This window comes from Rhynchophorus ferrugineus, unplaced genomic scaffold (genome assembly GCF_030347505.1).
Source record: "Rhynchophorus ferrugineus isolate W39M unplaced genomic scaffold, kcgeb_rfMv2 rfM611, whole genome shotgun sequence".
NCBI lineage: Eukaryota > Metazoa > Arthropoda > Insecta > Coleoptera > Curculionidae > Rhynchophorus > Rhynchophorus ferrugineus.
In genome coordinates, this window is record NW_027473188.1 from 20,001 (window position 1) to 40,832 (window position 20,832).

Consider the following 20,832-nt stretch of genomic DNA (forward strand, 5'->3'; position numbering starts at 1 on the left):
CGACCCACGAGCCAAGTGATCCACCGTTTAGGGTAATCTTTTTTTAAGTTAGGTTTTAAACGCATATCGAAACGTTTCTATTATAAGACGACGACGACGACGACGACGCGCGCTCACGTCATAGACAGCGCTTGCGCCCCTTTCGCAGCCGCCGTCGACTTTAAAACGCTCTTACGGTTTATTTTCGTCTTCTCCACTACACACAACGAGAGGAGCGGAGACAGACTACTCGAAATGGTGACGTTCGTTGTAAATTTTCGTCGTCTCACCTCGTACGACAACAAAAGAGCATACGCTGATCATAGTTTGGCAATATTTTCGTAAACTAAATCTCACCCTTTTGGAATGAAACAAACGAAGGGTGATAAGATTTTCGTAAACTAATCACATTACCGATCATCGTATATGTTCGTCGATATGAGGATCGAAACGTCGATTAGAAATATAATTGGCAAAATCGTTTTATTTTGCGCTCGATTTGTCCATTTATAACGAAATCCGTCGTAGGCCGACGATTATTACTCGTCGTCCTATATAACAACATCTTCATCGTATATATCTCCGCTTTCGGGCGTACATCTTTTAAAACCATATATTATAGGTACCCGAAAACAGCTACGTTGACGACGTCGAAATTCGATCGGAACTTCCGAACTTCGTAGATGGCTCTTTAACGTTCGACAATGATTTTTACAGACTTGTACGTTTACCTATTATATATATATAGGCATAACAACACACTGTAATGATCCTTCCGCAGGTTCACCTACGGAAACCTTGTTACGACTTTTACTTCCTCTAAATGATCAAGTTTGGTCATCTTTTCCTACACATCGACGACGCCGAAACGCCATCGCGTGTCGATCCGAAGACCTCACTAAATCATTCAATCGGTAGTAGCGACGGGCGGTGTGTACAAAGGGCAGGGACGTAATCAACGCGAGCTTATGACTCGCGCTTACTGGGAATTCCTCGTTCATGGGGAACAATTGCAAGCCCCAATCCCTAGCACGAAGGAGGTTCAGCGGGTTACCCGGGCCGCTCGGCCAGGGAAGACACGCTGATTCCTTCAGTGTAGCGCGCGTGCGGCCCAGAACATCTAAGGGCATCACAGACCTGTTATTGCTCAATCTCGTGCGGCTAGAAGCCGCCTGTCCCTCTAAGAAGAATAGTTTGTACGCCGACAGTAAAAACCGCGCACGAACCGCGAAACCCGAAAGCAACGCGGCCGGCGGGCCTTTAGGATGTCAAAAAGCGCCTAGTTAGCAGGCTAGAGTCTCGTTCGTTATCGGAATTAACCAGACAAATCGCTCCACCAACTAAGAACGGCCATGCACCACCACCCACCGAATCAAGAAAGAGCTCTCAATCTGTCAATCCTTCCGGTGTCCGGGCCTGGTGAGGTTTCCCGTGTTGAGTCAAATTAAGCCGCAGGCTCCACTCCTGGTGGTGCCCTTCCGTCAATTCCTTTAAGTTTCAGCTTTGCAACCATACTTCCCCCGGAACCCAAAAGCTTTGGTTTCCCGGAAGCTGCCCGTCGAGTCATATTAGGGAACGTCGACGGATCGCTAGCTGGCATCGTTTAAGGTTAGAACTAGGGCGGTATCTGATCGCCTTCGAACCTCTAACTTTCGTTCTTGATCAATGAAAGCGTTTTTGGCAAATGCTTTCGCTTCTGTTCGTCTTGCGACGATCCAAGAATTTCACCTCTAACGTCGCAATACGAATGCCCCCATCCGTTCCTATTAATCATTACCTCGGGGTTCCGAAAACCAACAAAATAGAACCGAGGTCCTATTCCATTATTCCATGCATACAGTATTCAGGCGAAATTTTAGCCTGCTTTGAGCACTCTAATTTGTTCAAAGTAAACGTGCCGGCCCACCTCGACACTCAGTAAAGAGCACCGCGGCAGGATTGAGTTGGGCCGTCGTAACCACGACGCGCACAACACGCACGCCGAAACGCACGCGCGACGGCGACGCGACACGACTAAGCCCACCGGCAGGACGTCTCGCGAAAAACACGCCAGTTAACACCGCGAACGATGAACCGGCGGCGCGAGACACAAATTCGACTACGAGCTTTTTAACCGCAACAACTTTAATATACGCTATTGGAGCTGGAATTACCGCGGCTGCTGGCACCAGACTGGCCCTCCAATTGATCCTCGTTAAAGGGTTTAGAGTGTACTCATTCCGATTACGGGGCCTCGGATGAGTCCCGTATCGTTATTTTTCGTCACTACCTCCCCGTGCCGGGAGTGGGTAATTTGCGCGCCTGCTGCCTTCCTTGGATGTGGTAGCCGTTTCTCAGGCTCCCTCTCCGGAATCGAACCCTGATTCCCCGTTACCCGTTACGACCATGGTAGGCGCAGAACCTACCATCGACAGTTGATAAGGCAGACATTTGAAAGATGTGTCGCCGGTGCGAGACCGTGCGATCAGCTTAAAGTTATTCAGAGTCACCAAGTTGTACGATGACGAGCGCGAACCCGAAACCGATTGGTTTTGATCTAATAAAAGCACTCCTTCCATCTCTGGTCGGAGCTCTGTTTGCATGTATTAGCTCTAGAATTACCACAGTTATCCAAGTAATTGTGGGTACGATCTAAGGAACCATAACTGATTTAATGAGCCTTTCGCGGTTTCACCTTAATTCGGTATGTACTGAGACATGCATGGCTTAATCTTTGAGACAAGCATATGACTACTGGCAGGATCAACCAGGGAACTGTTCTTATTATTTTATCGACACGAAGCAGATAAAACAAATACAGACACAGTTTATTTTATAAGTTTGACTTATAAAGAAACGTGTGCGTAAGACGACGATATATAATATATATCGACGACTAATAAAAAGGAGGTGCATGATAGCGCGCCTAGACGACGGAAAAACCGGTCCGAGGCGCCACGCTCTTACATTTTAATATTAGTTGTCTAATAAAACAAAACGATATCATCATCTTAGACACATCTTTTGTTTTTTTTATACACAACCGATCGACTAGGCACCCAATTATCTCGATTATCGACGACGATCGTCGACTACGTCGAAAATTGGATGCCGCAAAATATCGTTCGGCGTTTATAAGACCTCGAAAAACATTCTCTCCGAACCCTTCGCTAGATAGAAATATATAAAGCGACAAGGAAACCTCGTACGAGAAACGTTTCGTGATTTTTTATTTTATTCTCGCTCGGAGAGCAGAGAGCTATCGCAAAATGTGTTGCTGTTTTATGAACGTTCCGATGAAAAACCGATACGTCCATAAAAATAATAATTCCAATCGCATATGAATCGTGGATCATCTTCTTCTAACGAAGCCGAATGTTCCCGCCGAATTCGCGATCTCGCAGTGATACCGTCGTCGTCGTCGTACGCTTCCCGATATATCGAAAAAAACCGACCAGGAAGAACAACGAAACGACGATACAAAATCGCGAGAGCGTTACGAATATATAATAACACGACGAAATACGCTTTTTATTTAGATAAATAAAAAAATACGGTTCGGATCTTATATATTAACATATAATATGTAATACCACCTTCGCTGATCAAAAGCCACTCGGTAAAAGTGTCACAGCGCCGGTCGACCCGACCCGTCGTATCCGTCTCTCGTATCGCCCCACGTAGAAGCGCACACGATTTAAGCGCGGGTCTCTCGCCAGCTATCGGAAATGTATGGGTGTTTTAGAACAGATCGTTTATACGGACGTTGCGCAAATTTTTCGTTTTTACGTCTGCCCGTTCTCGTTATTATCGGAATGTTCCGATGAATAAACTTTAGCTTTAGACAACGTGAACTTCTAAAGCAATAATTTTAACCTCTCGTGTTAATACGTCCTCAGGCCGTTTCTAGACTGCCGATCACGTTCTTTAAAAGTCGGAAAATTCCGATCCATAAAATTATGCTAGTAGAATGTAAAGATCCTTCATAGGATGGATACTGTCACATATCGATACGGCGATCGGAGTAAAACTGTTCTCACGTATTTCAGGACATTTTAGGTTGTTACGTCGGCCCGTTCGTTATTATCGGTATATACCTATGAATAAATGTTTTGCTTGTAGAACGTAAGATTCCAAAAGAATGATTCGCCGAAACGATGGTGCACCCTTACGATCGGATATTTGCCGCTTATTGGCCATTTTCTATAATTCATCCGTTAGATATCGTTTATCGACTACGGATAAGGTTTTCCGATATCAGAATGTTCCTAAGGATGATTCGAAAGTGATTTGAACGAAGAATTTGATAGAATGAATCCTTTATTTATCCATTGAGTACAGGGTACGGAGTGTCTGCGGGGTCAGCTAATATATTATATTTCTCTCTCGACGTAATGGTAACTCGAAGTCCGAACCGCGCTCATGAAGCTCGGTTTCAATCCAATCCATGTTGGTCGGTTCCTCGAGAGGAACGCCGTATCTTCGCGGTCGACCGCCTAATGAATCAGGTGGTAAAAGTCCAAGCCCAGCGCGGCAACGGCAGGCGCGTTCAACGTTTTAACTGCCAATTCTACGGTCATTCATCGGCCAACTGTAAAGCCACTCCGGCCTACGTCAAGTCCCAAAGACAGAAATTCCCCGCCGAAATGCACCAACTGTTGAGAACCATACACCGCAAATTACTCGGGATGCAAGTGCCGACCTACTCCAAAAACAACCAAACCCAAAAGACCAATTCCTCCCCCCACTCATGTACGGGGAACTCAAGATAACAGTCGTCTGGCTGGTCTGGATTCCACTAGAACACGAACCCGATCTCCATTGGCGAAATACTCTTCGGAACATATTCAGATGACCAAGGAGATTTTCAGGCCATTTTCAACGCCATCAACCACACAGCTATTGGAAGAATTACTATCGGCCGGGATAATAGATGAGTTGGAACTTGGGCTTATTGCTCCAAGCGAACCAACTCACTACTCCTCCAATCGACCGACAATAATTGACTTTTTTATCTATCAAAATTCGAATCAAGCCTCTGACCTGCAAGTACTCCAAGATATCGATTCTGACCACAGGCCTATCCTCCTCACCCACCATCAGCGATTTTCCACTGAGTTCCACTGTCCCCAAGCAAGGTCAACCTAGTAAACGAAAAAAAAAGTATCTTCTCTTTGACGATCCTCATTATATTAGGACGATAGTTCCATTCTAAATTCTTGATTAATTACAGTTCCTATTTGTTCATTTCGAGACGTTCCCGTGATTAATACTTATCGTGTAGAAATTAGCCACAATCCACAATTAGCCACAGTTAGGAAAAATAAATTAATTATCATATAGTCATAAACGTAATAAAAATGAATACACATATTTTCGAAGTCACTCCAGAAATACTTTACCTTATTTTTAAATAACAATCTCGGGCCGTACCATTTTTACAAAACTTATTCTATATACTTACTATATAACAGATTATAATGATATAATATAATTCAATACAATAACTACAATATATATATATATATCTGAAAATTCTGTTTTTATAAAATGTCAGCTACTGTTTAACATTTCATTTTTTAAAATGTATATCCAATTGTGGTTCTGAAAAGAACCGATTTTGCAGGTAAGTAGTATATTGAAACACACATAGGTATGTGAATTAATTTACTTAGAACTGGTATATTTGGTGACTGCTTTGGTACCTTCGCTAACGGCGTGCTTAGCCAACTCACCGAGGTAACAATAACCTAACGGCGGTTTGGATTTCTCTGCTCGTGATCGTTGATCTCTTATTGTAATGGGCGAGACGCGACGCTTCGGCGGCTATCCTTTCGAATATATCGTTCACGAAAGAATTCATGATCGACATGGCCTTGCTGGAGATACCCGTATCGGGATGAACCTGCTTTAAAACTTTGTATATGTAAATCGCATAGCTTTCCTTCCTCCTGCGCTTCTTTTTCTTGTCGCTCTTAGAGATATTTTTCTGGGCTTTTCCGGCTTTCTTGGCCGCCTTACCGCTTGTCTTCGGTGGCATTTCGAAATAAAAATCCCGACGTCTCACGTACCTCAAAGAGTACTTAACTAAAAAAATGCCTTTAATTCTAGAACTTATAACATTCGAAGGAACACTTCTAAGCCCCGCCCATAGCCCGAGTTAGAGTCTGATTGGTCGCGTATGATATAACGAGTTTGGCTCGCGGACAAAATTCCAGGCCGATCTGTAAGAAATTTCCAGTACCGTTTTTGATTTAAAGGTGAGCAGTATCTAACAACGATCGAGATTAACATGTCCGGACGTGGTAAAGGCGGAAAAGTGAAGGGAAAGGCGAAGTCTCGTTCCAATCGTGCGGGATTACAATTTCCTGTCGGTCGTATTCACCGACTTCTAAGGAAAGGAAATTATGCCGAACGCGTAGGGGCCGGTGCTCCCGTTTACTTAGCTGCCGTAATGGAATATCTGGCGGCCGAAGTTCTCGAGTTGGCGGGTAACGCCGCTAGAGACAACAAGAAAACAAGGATTATCCCTAGGCATTTACAATTGGCCATCAGAAACGACGAGGAATTGAATAAACTGTTATCTGGCGTTACTATTGCCCAGGGCGGCGTCTTGCCTAACATTCAAGCAGTATTATTGCCTAAAAAGACAGACAGCAAAACCAAATAGATAACGCAAACCGTTTAAAGTTTTGCATACGCCCTTTAATATCGGTCCTTTTCAGGGCCAACAAAATCGTATAAAAAAGAAGTTAGAATACGCGTTCTTATTAAAGAATAAATATTAACTAGAAAATTTATAAATAATCTGATCTGTACTGAATATTCCTTTATTACTGTTTTAGAGTATCGATCGATCGGTTCCCTAATTAGTTACGGCTCTATCTAGAAAATAATCATTTAAGTAATAATAAGATAATAAATAAATTATATAAATATTCTTTCTTTTATAAAGTTATATTGTGGTTCTGAAAAGAACCGTTTTTTTTCTATTAAAAAAATACGGTCTTGGACGAACGTATTTTTTAGGGAAGTCGTAGCACGTCCAGGAGTGTCGGGATATTTGTAATTTTCAACTCCGTGTCTTCTTGATCTGACGATGAAATGTGTCGCCTGTTTAATATATCGTCATACGTAGTAGAAATAGTTTTATTTCTTTTTCTTTGGTGATACTGGTTTTTTAGTTTTCGCACCTTCACCAGCGGCAACACGAACAGTTGAGGTCGTCGTCTTAGCACTTTTCGGTTTAGGCGCCTTGGGCTTTTTCGTAGGTCCGGCTTTATTAGATTTTTTCGCTTTGGAAGGCGATTTCGGGGATCTTGCGGCCGTGTTGCTTTTTGCTGCTTTCGAAGATGAACTATTAGCGGCGGCATTGGAAGCGGACGTAGTCGTGGCGGCGGTAGATTTCTTTCCTGTTTTCTTTTCGACGGCTTTTTTGGCAGAAGCTTTTTTCTCGGCCAAAGTTGCAGATTCACCTTTCTTACTTTTAGCTGTGGTTTTCTTAGTTGAGGCGGAGGCGGCGGTCGTCTTTTTTTCCGTTTTCTCTGAGGTTTTTTTGGCAGACGCTTTTTTACCACCGGCTGTCGTAGCTGTCGCGGCACCTCCTACTGGTTTTCGTTTATTTTTCTGTCCGGTTTTGGCAGTGGCCGTTTTTCTTTTCTTCGTACCTGCGGCTGTCGTACCTCCTGCTTTACGTGCCGAAGCCGCTAATTTAAATGATCCGGAAGCTCCTTTGCCCTTCGTTTGTACCAAAACACCCGAAGCGATCCACGTCTTTATATATTTCTTTATAAAGGGCGATAATTTGTCAGCATCCACTTTGTAATTGGCCGCTATGTATTTTTTAATAGCTCTGAAGGAAGTTCCGCCTTTCTCTTTCAATCCTTTAATTGCACTCGTTACCATATCAGCGATCGGAGGATGACTAACTTTCGATTTAGAACTCTTCGCCTTGCTCGAAGTGGATTTTTCTTTCTTCCCTCCTGCAGACGAACCTGCGCTACCGGCTGTAGCTGATGCGGCTCCCGTAGCCGACACCGAAGATGAATTCGACCCGGCCGGTGTGCCTGTTGACGATGCGTTAACAACGGCGGCGGAATTTCCTCCACTCCCTTGATTCGACGAAGGAGAAACCGCTTGTCCGCTAATATCGACGTCCGACATTCTGATATAATTTCTTAATTTTCTTATAAGAACGTTCTAATCACGATTCGTTTGACAAAGTTACGTACGTGCGTATGCTTCTCGTTCGCGTATTTTAACTGTCTGGCGGTCGCTCTCATTTAATGCGTACCCTATATGATATGAGCCGAACGGAGGACTGAACGGTCGAGCGCGAACGACGTTCCATATTCCGGCTTCGTCGAAACGTTCATCGAGCTTGGAACCGTTTACTTATTTCTCATATTAAATACATAAATCCTTTAGAATATCATACGATTTATGTTCGAGGCGTTAAAAGATAAAACGTAGTAGAAGTAGCAAACTTTACCAATAAATTTTACGTTGACTATCGTCTTAGAAGGAAGCACAAAATCAAGCGTTGCTCTCGATTCCGTCGAAACTACCAATTTACATTCGAGTTATAGACTTTCGGTTATAACTATGAAAATATATCTTTTCAAATCTACGTCCCCCGATATATCGTCTTTTGATATAAATGCAATTCCGTACAGATCTAATGCTATTATTGGAGAAACGAGACATATTATTCCTAATTGATGCGGTACAGATTGTTCGTTGTCCAAAACGAATCTATATCGAAACGTACCGTTGTCGAATTAACTGTAAGAAAACAATGACATGAAAATTAACCGATCCTATACTAATATACTTCTTATTTAACGGTTTCTTAACACCATCCGAACTCTGGGTTACAATCGAACGTATCGGGTGAGCAACGATATCGAGACGTCTATAAGAATATCGTGTCAAACCCTTCTGTATCGATACAATGCTCATATATATTATAGTATATTTTGCTTCTTTAGTTGAAATCTGTTTTCATAAATAGTTATCTAAAGTCAATAAATACATGGAACGCGATCTCCATACATACGTGCGTAGAACTACCGTACCTTCTTTGAAATCTTAAGGATTCTCCAAGCTCATCGACGCGAAGTTTATCTCGGAGTATTTTCTCTCTAAAGGAAAACTATATTAAAGCTTCAACGAAGATTCGGTATTCGATTGTTCACCATCATTTACATTCTTGTCATTAACCTAACATTTATTATGAAATCTTATTTTAAACTTTATCTATCTTTTTATATTACGATCGTCTATTATAATGCAGTATATTTGTTACTTTACAAGTAAATCTTAGATGAAAGGAGCAGATATTTAATAAAATTTAACGTCATCTTAGTCCATTTTCGAATAATAAATTTCTTTTTTTATGCTAGTAAATTTGTGGCTCTGAAAAGAACCGTTGTTTTCTTTAGTTGAATAGATACGTTGTTCTGTTTTAATTGGTCAGCATATATAATACTTTATTTAACCGCCAAATCCGTATAGGGTTCGTCCTTGGCGTTTGAGGGCGTATACTACATCCATGGCAGTAACGGTTTTCCTTTTGGCGTGTTCGGTATAAGTGACGGCGTCTCTGATAACGTTTTCCAAAAATACTTTTAATACACCTCTGGTTTCTTCATAAATTAGACCGGATATACGTTTAACTCCACCCCGCCTAGCCAATCTTCTGATGGCGGGTTTCGTAATACCTTGGATATTATCACGAAGCACTTTACGATGCCGCTTAGCGCCTCCTTTTCCCAAACCTTTACCACCTTTACCTCTGCCCGTCATGATTTATTCAATTTAGTATTAAAAGAAAGCAAATTTATAATCGAATTGTGCAGCGTACACCTCGAATACTACGGGTAACTATTTCAATTTCAAATCCTACCATGGGTTTTGTTGAGTTCGAATCGGGTCCCGCCCACAGATGCTAGCCGGACCAATCAGAATATCTTCACACATTATTAAAAAGGGAGATTTCTTTGACACCTTCGATCAGTTTCCAAAAGTTCGTTGGTGCTTGCGCTTGTAATTCTTCCTACACGTTTGAAGTCAGACCCGTTTAGACGATGGCTCGTACCAAGCAAACTGCTCGAAAATCAACCGGAGGTAAGGCTCCCAGAAAACAATTGGCTACTAAAGCAGCCAGGAAAAGCGCTCCCGCTACCGGTGGTGTTAAAAAACCGCATCGTTACAGACCCGGTACGGTCGCTCTAAGAGAAATCCGACGCTATCAGAAGAGTACCGAATTATTGATTAGGAAATTGCCTTTCCAACGATTGGTTCGCGAAATCGCTCAGGATTTCAAGACCGATTTACGTTTCCAAAGTTCGGCAGTGATGGCTTTGCAAGAAGCTAGCGAGGCCTATTTGGTTGGTCTCTTTGAAGACACCAATTTGTGTGCGATCCATGCTAAACGAGTAACTATCATGCCTAAGGACATTCAATTAGCCAGACGCATTAGAGGCGAACGTGCATAAATGCTACGGCTGTCCTATATTAAGGTCGTTTTTTGTATTTATATGAAAAAAAAAGGTTCTTCTCAGAACCACCAACTTCTATTAGAAAAAAGAGACATTGATATTTTTTCCGTTTATATGACGCTTTAGTTATAATATTTGTGAATTGAATTTAGAATATTATGCTCACAAATATATTGTGAATATTGAGGAATCCTTAGTAATAAGGTGTGAACACCTGCTGGATTGACTTGAAGTTTATATCACGATAAGAAAGGGGTATCACATATACTGTTATTATGTTACCGTAAAGGAATGAATATATAAAATAAAATATTTTTTTCTGGATATTTTAACATTTTTATGAACGATTACTATATTTTAATTTATTTGACTTCGTATATATCCTATCTTCTTAACAATAGTTTATTTCTTTTTTTCTTCTTTAAACATTTTGGGGCTCTGAAAAGAGCCGTTTTCCACCCTTCATATTATTATGATCACCTTCAAAATAATATATTTCGTTTACTTAGAACTGGTATATTTAGTGACAGCTTTGGTACCTTCGCTAACGGCATGCTTAGCCAATTCACCGGGTAACAATAACCTAACGGCGGTTTGGATTTCTCTGCTCGTGATGGTCGATCTTTTATTGTAATGGGCGAGGCGCGACGCTTCGGCGGCTATCCTTTCGAATATATCGTTCACGAAAGAATTCATAATCGACATGGCCTTGCTGGAAATACCCGTATCGGGATGAACCTGCTTTAAAACTTTGTATATGTAAATCGCGTAGCTTTCCTTCCTCCTACGCTTCTTTTTCTTATCGCTCTTAGAAATGTTTTTCTGGGCTTTTCCAGCCTTTTTTGCCGCTTTACCGCTTGTCTTCGGTGGCATTTTAAACGAATGAGATTCGCGACCTACCCATACAGCAAAAGATAAAAGACTAAACCGAAATATACCTATAGTCGTTTAATTATTTGATAAATGACGCTACACTTCTAAGCTCCGCCCATTCTTGGCGTTATGTCGTAGAAAGCTCTGATTGGTCGAGTAGGAAACGTACTAGTGTTTTGAGAAGTTGCCGAATAAAAGCTATTCGCTGGACAGTTCACTGCCAGTTGTTCATTCGTTGTCGAAAGGACGTGAGCGTTGTCGCCATTAGTTTTTCGGTTATTTTTAGTTTAAAAAAGTTAGCAATACAATGTCTGGACGTGGTAAGGGTGGAAAAGTGAAGGGAAAGGCGAAATCTCGTTCCAACCGAGCGGGATTACAATTTCCTGTTGGCCGTATTCACCGGCTTTTAAGGAAAGGAAATTATGCCGAACGCGTAGGGGCCGGTGCTCCCGTCTACTTAGCTGCCGTAATGGAATATTTGGCGGCCGAAGTTCTCGAGTTGGCAGGTAACGCCGCTAGAGACAACAAGAAAACAAGGATTATCCCTAGGCATTTACAATTGGCCATCAGAAATGACGAAGAACTGAACAAACTCCTCTCCGGTGTTACTATAGCCCAGGGCGGCGTTCTACCAAACATCCAGGCCGTATTGTTACCGAAAAAAACAGATAGTAAAACCAAATAAGTTACATGAGCCTTAGGGTTTTTGTGTCGTACAAAAACCTTTTAACTATCGGTCCTTTTCAGGACCACCAAAATAATAAAACAAAAAAAGAACTTAAAATTAAAACTCATATTATGACTTGCACTTACTAATTATTTAAAATATTCTAATAAACAGTTTAAGTACTTTAAAGATTGTTTTTTGGGTGTGTAAGATAAATTAAGAGACATTCCAATACCAATAATTATCGTTTTATTAAACAACAATTAAGTCGAAATAATATGAAGGATTTATTTCTAGCGGTTCTCCTTTAGTAAAATCGAACCGTATTATAACATCGCGCCTTGTATATAATCTATGTAATTAACGATGAATTTAAGGGGCGGTCTATTTATTAAGTATAGAGTTTTAGAATCCAAACCCTCAAATAATTAGGGCCAGTTATACTTAAATTATTATTTTAAATAAAATTATGATGATTGTAATGATTGAAAGATTATCCTTAAATCCTAATAGAGCTTCCGTTTTTTAAATATCGATAAATTTGTGGTTCTGAAAAGAACCGTTGTTTAATTTTTCTAAAATTAATTTTGAGGGTCACATTTCACGTTAGTTCGCGAATAAAATGTGACTTAACCTCCAAACCCGTATAATGTACGTCCTTGACGTTTCAAGGCGTATACTACATCCATTGCGGTAACGGTTTTTCTTTTGGCGTGTTCGGTATATGTAACGGCATCTCTGATGACGTTTTCCAAAAACACTTTTAAAACACCTCTGGTCTCTTCGTAAATCAGACCAGATATACGTTTTACGCCGCCTCGTCTAGCCAATCTTCTAATGGCGGGCTTCGTAATACCTTGGATATTATCACGAAGCACTTTACGATGCCGCTTGGCTCCTCCTTTTCCCAAACCTTTACCACCTTTACCTCTGCCGGTCATCTTTTATCGAACCTAATACAAAAAAAATAAATGATCTCGAATAAGTAGCGCGCTCACAACACGAGTGCTACGGACAACTGTTGTCGATTACATTCAATCAGCCCGGTTTTGTAGACTTAGGATTGAGTTCCGCCCACTGGCACAAAACGGACCAATCAGATTAGATAACATGTTATAAAAAGGACTCTCTGATTTTATGACCGAATCAGTCCGAAAGGGGTCGCCGTCGTTTGCGTTTGTTAATTTTTCTCATTACCTCTATTTTAAAAATATGGCTCGTACCAAGCAAACTGCGCGAAAATCAACAGGAGGTAAAGCTCCTAGGAAACAATTGGCTACCAAAGCGGCCAGGAAAAGCGCTCCAGCTACCGGTGGCGTTAAGAAACCACATCGCTACCGACCTGGGACGGTCGCTTTGCGGGAGATTCGTCGTTATCAAAAGAGCACCGAATTATTGATTAGGAAATTACCTTTTCAACGATTGGTTCGCGAAATCGCTCAAGATTTCAAGACCGATTTACGTTTTCAAAGTTCGGCGGTAATGGCTTTACAAGAGGCCAGCGAAGCTTATTTAGTTGGCCTTTTTGAGGATACTAATTTATGTGCGATACATGCAAAGCGAGTAACCATCATGCCCAAGGATATTCAGCTAGCCAGACGTATCAGAGGCGAACGTGCCTAAACTTTATTTTCTATCATTTATAATACTCTACTTATATTCGTATTTTGCAACAAAAAAAAACGGTTCTTTTCAGAACCACCTAAATTTAATCAAAGAAAAAGAAGATAATTCAATTAATATTCTTTTATCGATATTTATATAAACCACTAAAAGAGTTATGGATTTTTATCTCAGAGTTATATTCGACTACATGTTAGTAATTAATAACAGTCGGTGTACTTATACGCATTGTTTTTAAAAACTAAAGAAAAAATAATGTAATCACTAATAACCAAAGAATAATAATATACTGTTGATAACAAAATTTGTATTTCAATATTGGATACTACAGCTGTATAATATATAAAATTAATTTTTTTAAGATTATTTCTTTTTTTATTTATCTAAATTGTGGCTCTGAAAAGAACCGTTTTCTCCTTTATGATATTCAAGGCTTATGGTTTACTTAGAACTGGTATATTTAGTGACGGCTTTGGTACCTTCACTAACGGCGTGCTTAGCCAATTCACCGGGCAGCAATAATCGCACGGCAGTTTGGATTTCTCTGCTTGTGATAGTAGATCTTTTATTGTAATGAGCGAGACGGGACGCTTCGGCGGCTATCCTTTCGAATATATCGTTCACGAAAGAATTCATGATCGACATGGCCTTGCTGGAGATACCCGTATCGGGATGAACTTGCTTTAAAACTTTGTAAATGTAGATCGCGTAGCTTTCCTTCCTCTTGCGTTTCTTTTTCTTGTCACTTTTGGAGATATTTTTCTGAGCCTTACCGGCCTTTTTGGCCGCCTTACCGCTTGTTTTCGGAGGCATTTCGAAATAAATATTACGATATTAAAGGAACCACGAAAAGTACTAGACTAAAACAAATTTCAGGAATCCTTAGAATTTATAGGCTCCTTAAATACACTCCTAAGCCCCGCCTATTATCTGAGTTAGCCTTTCATTGGTCGCGTACGAGATCATGCGTTCGGCTTACGAACAAAATTCGTTGCTAGTATGTTGACAGTTTTAGTACAGATTTCAACTCTAAGGCGAGCGAGTTCTAGAAGCAATCGATAGTAAAATGTCCGGACGTGGTAAAGGCGGAAAAGTGAAGGGAAAGGCGAAGTCTCGTTCTAACCGAGCGGGATTACAATTCCCTGTCGGTCGTATTCACAGACTTTTAAGGAAAGGGAATTATGCCGAACGCGTAGGGGCCGGTGCTCCCGTCTACTTAGCTGCCGTAATGGAATATCTGGCAGCCGAGGTTCTCGAATTGGCGGGTAACGCCGCTAGAGATAACAAGAAAACCAGGATTATCCCTAGGCATTTGCAATTGGCCATCAGAAACGACGAAGAATTGAACAAACTCCTATCCGGAGTTACTATAGCCCAGGGCGGCGTTCTGCCAAATATCCAAGCTGTATTGTTACCTAAAAAGACAGATAGCAAAACTAAATAAAACGAATGTAACCTATTTTATCATCAAATATCGGTCCTTTTCAGGACCACCAAGACAGCTGAAAAAGAGAATTTTATTATTTTAGCTTAAGTAGTAAAATAACAGGCATAAGTTTTAATTTTGAGAGGTTTTGTGATATACGACAGAGTTACGACGATATTTTATAGATCGCAATACTTTTGACAATACCTTTCTCTGAATCTTCGTGCATGCAGTCTCTTCTTAATGAGAGTATTGAACAATATCCATTTTATTGTATCGATATCGTATCTTTCTAATTTCTCATTCATTTCATTAATTATTTCCTAATTGTTATGATCGGATTTGCAAAGATTAGGATTTCTGTATATCGAACCGGTACATGTCAGCTGTATTTATGAGGTTATGTTATTTGTTCTTAGAATTTGATGTGATCAATTGAAAATGAGATGAAAGTTGCTTTAATTTATCGTTTCGGACCGACTATTAGTGCCGTGTCATCGTTTGGAGATTACTATGGAACATAATTGTGCGACGAGTTATGATAGACTGTCATTTATTGTTGCGACTGGATTTGGTGGTCTCCAGCTATATATGCGTTTATTATTTATAATTGTCGATCCGATTCACTACCTACTAATTCTATATTGTGAATTTTTAGTTTAATGATCATGTCCTTACTGTTGGACCAACACCCCACTTGGATGCATTGGTACGATGACTGTCTCCGTAGGAAGGCCATGCATGACAGTCAACCCATGTATTTCTTTTCATTAGGGTAGTTTATACAGTAAGTGTCTATTTATTGACTATAGGGTACCAATTAGTTACTTCGTATGGTTACCTTTAAGGTAATTGAATGATATTGTTGCTTTTAGTGAGCAACTAAATGACATTGAGAGATTTGACCGGATGTTAGTTTGAAGATGTTTATATATTCCATGCAACAATCTTTCGCTTATTCCGAGTTGCTGCGGTTATACACAGTTACTGACTTGCCCCTTGACATCCTCTCGGATGTGCACTTCCTTTGAGGATTATCCGTGATGACCTGTATTGCCTTATATAATTAGCATTTTTGAGTAAGTTTGAAATCTAGGTGAGAGTGCCGTTTATGTATGTATATGTTTGTTAATCTAGTGATTTATCATAGGTTACTTATTGTTGTTATTGCAATTTAGGTTAGATTGTTTCGAAGAGCCTTCCTTGATGTGAATATATCTCTTCCTTTGTTTCGACTGTGGGTGAATTCTGATGCTTAGCTAAGGATATTTTATATCATATTCTATTTATATCATTAATTTAGAATAGAATAGAATATAATATAATACAATTTTCAAAGATTTTTAATGATATTCTTGACAATTTTACGCTTCTCTATATTTGAAAATCCTATTCTTTGATTGTCTTGGTTCTCGCTAGATGGCGCGCGCCGCCTGATTTCTTTCTCTACTTTATGTCGTTGGATATTGTTTTCGTCTCTCATTCATTAGAATTGACGTACACGCATTGGAGGTTATGTCTTCGTTCTGTTTAAACGTTTTGTTTATTTTATTTTGTTATTGTTGTGTTTTTAGGTTTTCTTATGGATTAGACCGATCTTATGTGATTTGTCGACCTGTGACTTGTTTGTTTTACCCCCTCGCACCACTTGGAGGTTATGTCGGACACCATCTGTGTCACTAGATTGTACTTTTGTATGAATATTTCGTATTATTTCAGGGTGAATTTGACGCCGTAGATATGTTTTGATATTGTTTAACCACTTTTATTTCATTTTATTTTGTTGCTAGTCACCTTCCAATTAAGATACCAGCGGTGTATTTACATTTTTTGTATTTTTTAGGTTATCCGTGTCCAGTTCCCCTGACAGAACTGGTAGAGCCGACCGTGATCAATCTGGAAATCACATGTCCGAAGCTATCCACATCAACCTGCGGTTCCTCTGCACTTGATGACCGAACGCCAACAGGCCAGGATTCTACCTTTGCTTAAGTACTTTCGGATATGTTGAATACTACATTTGTTTATATTAGACTTATCTGCTCGAAGTTTATTAGTTAGATGACTTATATGTTTGATTTGCAAGGTATGAGGTCTATTGAGATAGCGACCCCGTAGGACGGTGCAGTAACTTCGTGATTGTGTTTCATATTGTTCAATCATTCCTAATGCCAATCATCCTCCCATCGGAATATCAATAGTCTAGTTATGATTTTTAATGTTTTAGGTTAGGGAGTCTTGGCAGAGTTGACGGAACTGGCCGTGTCCGAGTGGTGGAATGGACAAAGCACCCTGGGACCATTGCTACTATGAGTTTGCCAATTTTCCACACTACAAGATGAGCATTATTTGTCTTTCTCTATGATTAGGACTATCGCTGAAACAGTAGTCCTAGCAAGTCCTACTCCCCAAGCGGAGAGAAGTTAGGGGGGCAGTAGGAATCTCGTTAATCCATGCACGCGCCTTCCTGATATGTTCGGGCATAGGCTGCGGTTGTCAAGGCGGTGGTAGTTAGTCCCGCCGTTTACCCGCGCTCGGCATCTCGATCCTTCTCTGAACGGATGCGAACGCGATCTGCTGAGCTGGTCTTTCCTGCGTAAGTATATGGACATTTTGAAATGTAGACTATCTGTCTATGGCTCTGGTGCTTGTTAAAACTCCGAGCTGGTCTTTCCTGCGTAAGTATCGGGGACGGTTCACGTACGGGTCTCCGAGCGCCTGTTCGGTTCCGTCGCGGCAGTATTGCGTAAAATTTTAGATAAGGACAGTGGGAATCTCGTTAATCCATGCACGCGCCTTCCTGATATGTTCGGGCATAGGCTGCGGTTGTCAAGGTGGTGGTAGTTAGTCCCGCCGTTTACCCGCGCTCGGCATCTCGATCCTTCTCTGAACGGATCCGAACGCGATCTGCTGAGCTGGTCTTTCCTGCGTAAGTATATGGACATTTTGAAATGTAGACTATCTGTCTATGGCTCTGGTGCTTGTTAAAGCTCCGAGCTGGTCTTTCCTGCGTAAGTATCGGGGACGGTTCACGTACGGGTCTCCGAGCGCCTGTTCGGTTCCGTCGCGGCAGTATTGCGTAAAATTTTAGATAAGGACAGTGGGAATCTCGTTAATCCATGCACGCGCCTTCCTGATATGTTCGGGCATAGGCTGCGGTTGTCAAGGTGGTGGTAGTTAGTCCCGCCGTTTACCCGCGCTCGGCATCTCGATCCTTCTCTGAACGGATCCGAACGCGATCTTAGTTAGGGACATTTTGAAATGTAGACCATGAGTCTATGGCTCAGGTGCTTGTTAAAGGTCTGAGCTGGTCTTTCCTGCGTAAGTATATGGACATTTTGAAATGTAGACTATCTGTCTATGGCTCTGGTGCTTGTTAAAGCTCCGAGCTGGTCTTTCCTGCGTAAGTATCGGGGACGGTTCACGTACGGGTCTCCGAGCGCCTGTTCGGTTCCGTCGCGGCCGTATTACGTAAAATTTTAGATAAGGACAGTGGGAATCTCGTTAATCCATGCACGCGCCTTCCTGATATGTTCGGGCATAGGCTGCGGTTGTCAAGGTGGTGGTAGTTAGTCCCGCCGTTTACCCGCGCTCGGCATCTCGATCCTTCTCTGAACGGATCCGAACGCGATCTTAGTTAGGGACATTTTGAAATGTAGACCATGAGTCTATGGCTCTGGTGCTTGTTAAAGGTCTGAGCTGGTCTTTCCTGCGTAAGTATATGGACATTTTGAAATGTAGACTATCTGTCTATGGCTCTGGTGCTTGTTAAAGCTCCGAGCTGGTCTTTCCTGCGTAAGTATCGGGAACGGTTCACGTACGGGTCTCCGAGCGCCTGTTCGGTTCCGTCGCGGCAGTATTGCGTAAAATTTTAGATAAGGACAGTGGGAATCTCGTTAATCCATGCACGCGCCTTCCTGATATGTTCGGGCATAGGCTGCGGTTGTCAAGGTGGTGGTAGTTAGTCCCGCCGTTTACCCGCGCTCGGCATCTCGATCCTTCTCTGAACGGATCCGAACGCGATCTTAGTTAGGGACATTTTGAATTGTAGACCATGAGTCTATGGCTCTGGTGCTTGTTAAAGGTCTGAGCTGGTCTTTCCTGCGTAAGTATATGGACATTTTGAAATGTAGACTATCTGTCTATGGCTCTGGTGCTTGTTAAAGCTCCGAGCTGGTCTTTCCTGCGTAAGTATCGGGGACGGTTCACGTACGGGTCTCCGAGCGCCTGTTCGGTTCCGTCGCGGCCGTATTGCGTAAAATTTTAGATAAGGACAGTGGGAATCTCGTTAATCCATGCACGCGCCTTCCTGATATGTTCGGGCATAGGCTGCGGTTGTCAAGGTGGTGGTAGTTAGTCCCGCCGTTTACCCGCGCTCGGCATCTCGATCCTTCTCTGAACGGATCCGAACGCGATCTTAGTTAGGGACATTTTGAAATGTAGACCATGAGTCTATGGCTCTGGTGCTTGTTAAAGGTCTGAGCTGGTCTTTCCTGCGTAAGTATATGGACATTTTGAAATGTAGACTATCTGTCTATGGCTCTGGTGCTTGTTAAAGCTCCGAGCTGGTCTTTCCTGCGTAAGTATCGGGGACGGTTCACGTACGGGTCTCCGAGCGCCTGTTCGGTTCCGTCGCGGCAGTATTGCGTAAAATTTTAGATAAGGACAGTGGGAATCTCGTTAATCCATGCACGCGCCTTCCTGATATGTTCGGGCATAGGCTGCGGTTGTCAAGGTGGTGGTAGTTAGTCCCGCCGTTTACCCGCGCTCGGCATCTCGATCCTTCTCTGAACGGATCCGAACGCGATCTTAGTTAGGGACATTTTGAAATGTAGACCATGAGTCTATGGCTCTGGTGCTTGTTAAAGGTCTGAGCTGGTCTTTCCTGCGTAAGTATATGGACATTTTGAAATGTAGACTATCTGTCTATGGCTCTGGTGCTTGTTAAAGCTCCGAGCTGGTCTTTCCTGCGTAAGTATCGGGGACGGTTCACGTACGGGTCTCCGAGCGCCTGTTCGGTTCCGTCGCGGCCGTATTACGTAAAATTTTAGATAAGGACAGTGGGAATCTCGTTAATCCATGCACGCGCCTTCCTGATATGTTCGGGCATAGGCTGCGGTTGTCAAGGTGGTGGTAGTTAGTCCCGCCGTTTACCCGCGCTCGGCATCTCGATCCTTCTCTGAACGGATCCGAACGCGATCTTAGTTAGGGACATTTTGAAATGTAGACCATGAGTCTATGGCTCTGGTGCTTGTTAAAGGTCTGAGCTGGTCTTTCCTGCGTAAGTATATGGACATTTTGAAATGTAGACTATCTGTCTATGGCTCTGGTGCTTGTTAAAGCTCCGAGCTGGTCTTTCCTGCGTAAGTATCGGGAACGGTTCACGTACGGGTCTCCGAGCGCCTGTTCGGTTCCGTCGTGGCAGTATTGCGTAAAATTTTAGATAAGGACAGTGGGAATCTCGTTAATCCATGCACGCGCCTTCCTGATATGTTCGGGCATAGGCTGCGGTTGTCAAGGTGGTGGTAGTTAGTCCCGCCGTTTACCCGCGCTCGGCATCTCGATCCTTCTCTGAACGGATCCGAACGCGATCTTAGTTAGGGACATTTTGAATTGTAGACCATGAGTCTATGGCTCTGGTGCTTGTTAAAGGTCTGAGCTGGTCTTTCCTACGTAAGTATATGGACATTTTGAAATGTAGACTATCTGTCTATGGCTCTGGTGCTTGTTAAAGCTCCGAGCTGGTCTTTCCTGCGTAAGTATCGGGGACGGTTCACGTACGG

The 20,832-nt window shown here is 42.1% G+C and overlaps 2 non-coding genes across 2 annotated transcripts in view; both read right to left on the bottom strand.

Moving 5' to 3' along the window:
• LOC143206249 (5.8S ribosomal RNA) overlaps window positions 1-35 on the bottom strand; it is a 155-nt gene extending 120 nt beyond the window's left edge. Inside the window, exon 1 of the ribosomal RNA XR_013008236.1 lies at window positions 1-35. This exon is cut by the window's left edge and continues 120 nt beyond it. This is a non-coding gene — a ribosomal RNA (5.8S ribosomal RNA).
• Window positions 36-743: 708 nt separating this feature from the next.
• On the bottom strand, window positions 744-2,732 carry LOC143206250 (small subunit ribosomal RNA). Its single transcript, XR_013008237.1, has one exon. It is a non-coding gene; the product is annotated as a small subunit ribosomal RNA (ribosomal RNA).
• Window positions 2,733-20,832: the final 18,100 nt, after the last annotated feature.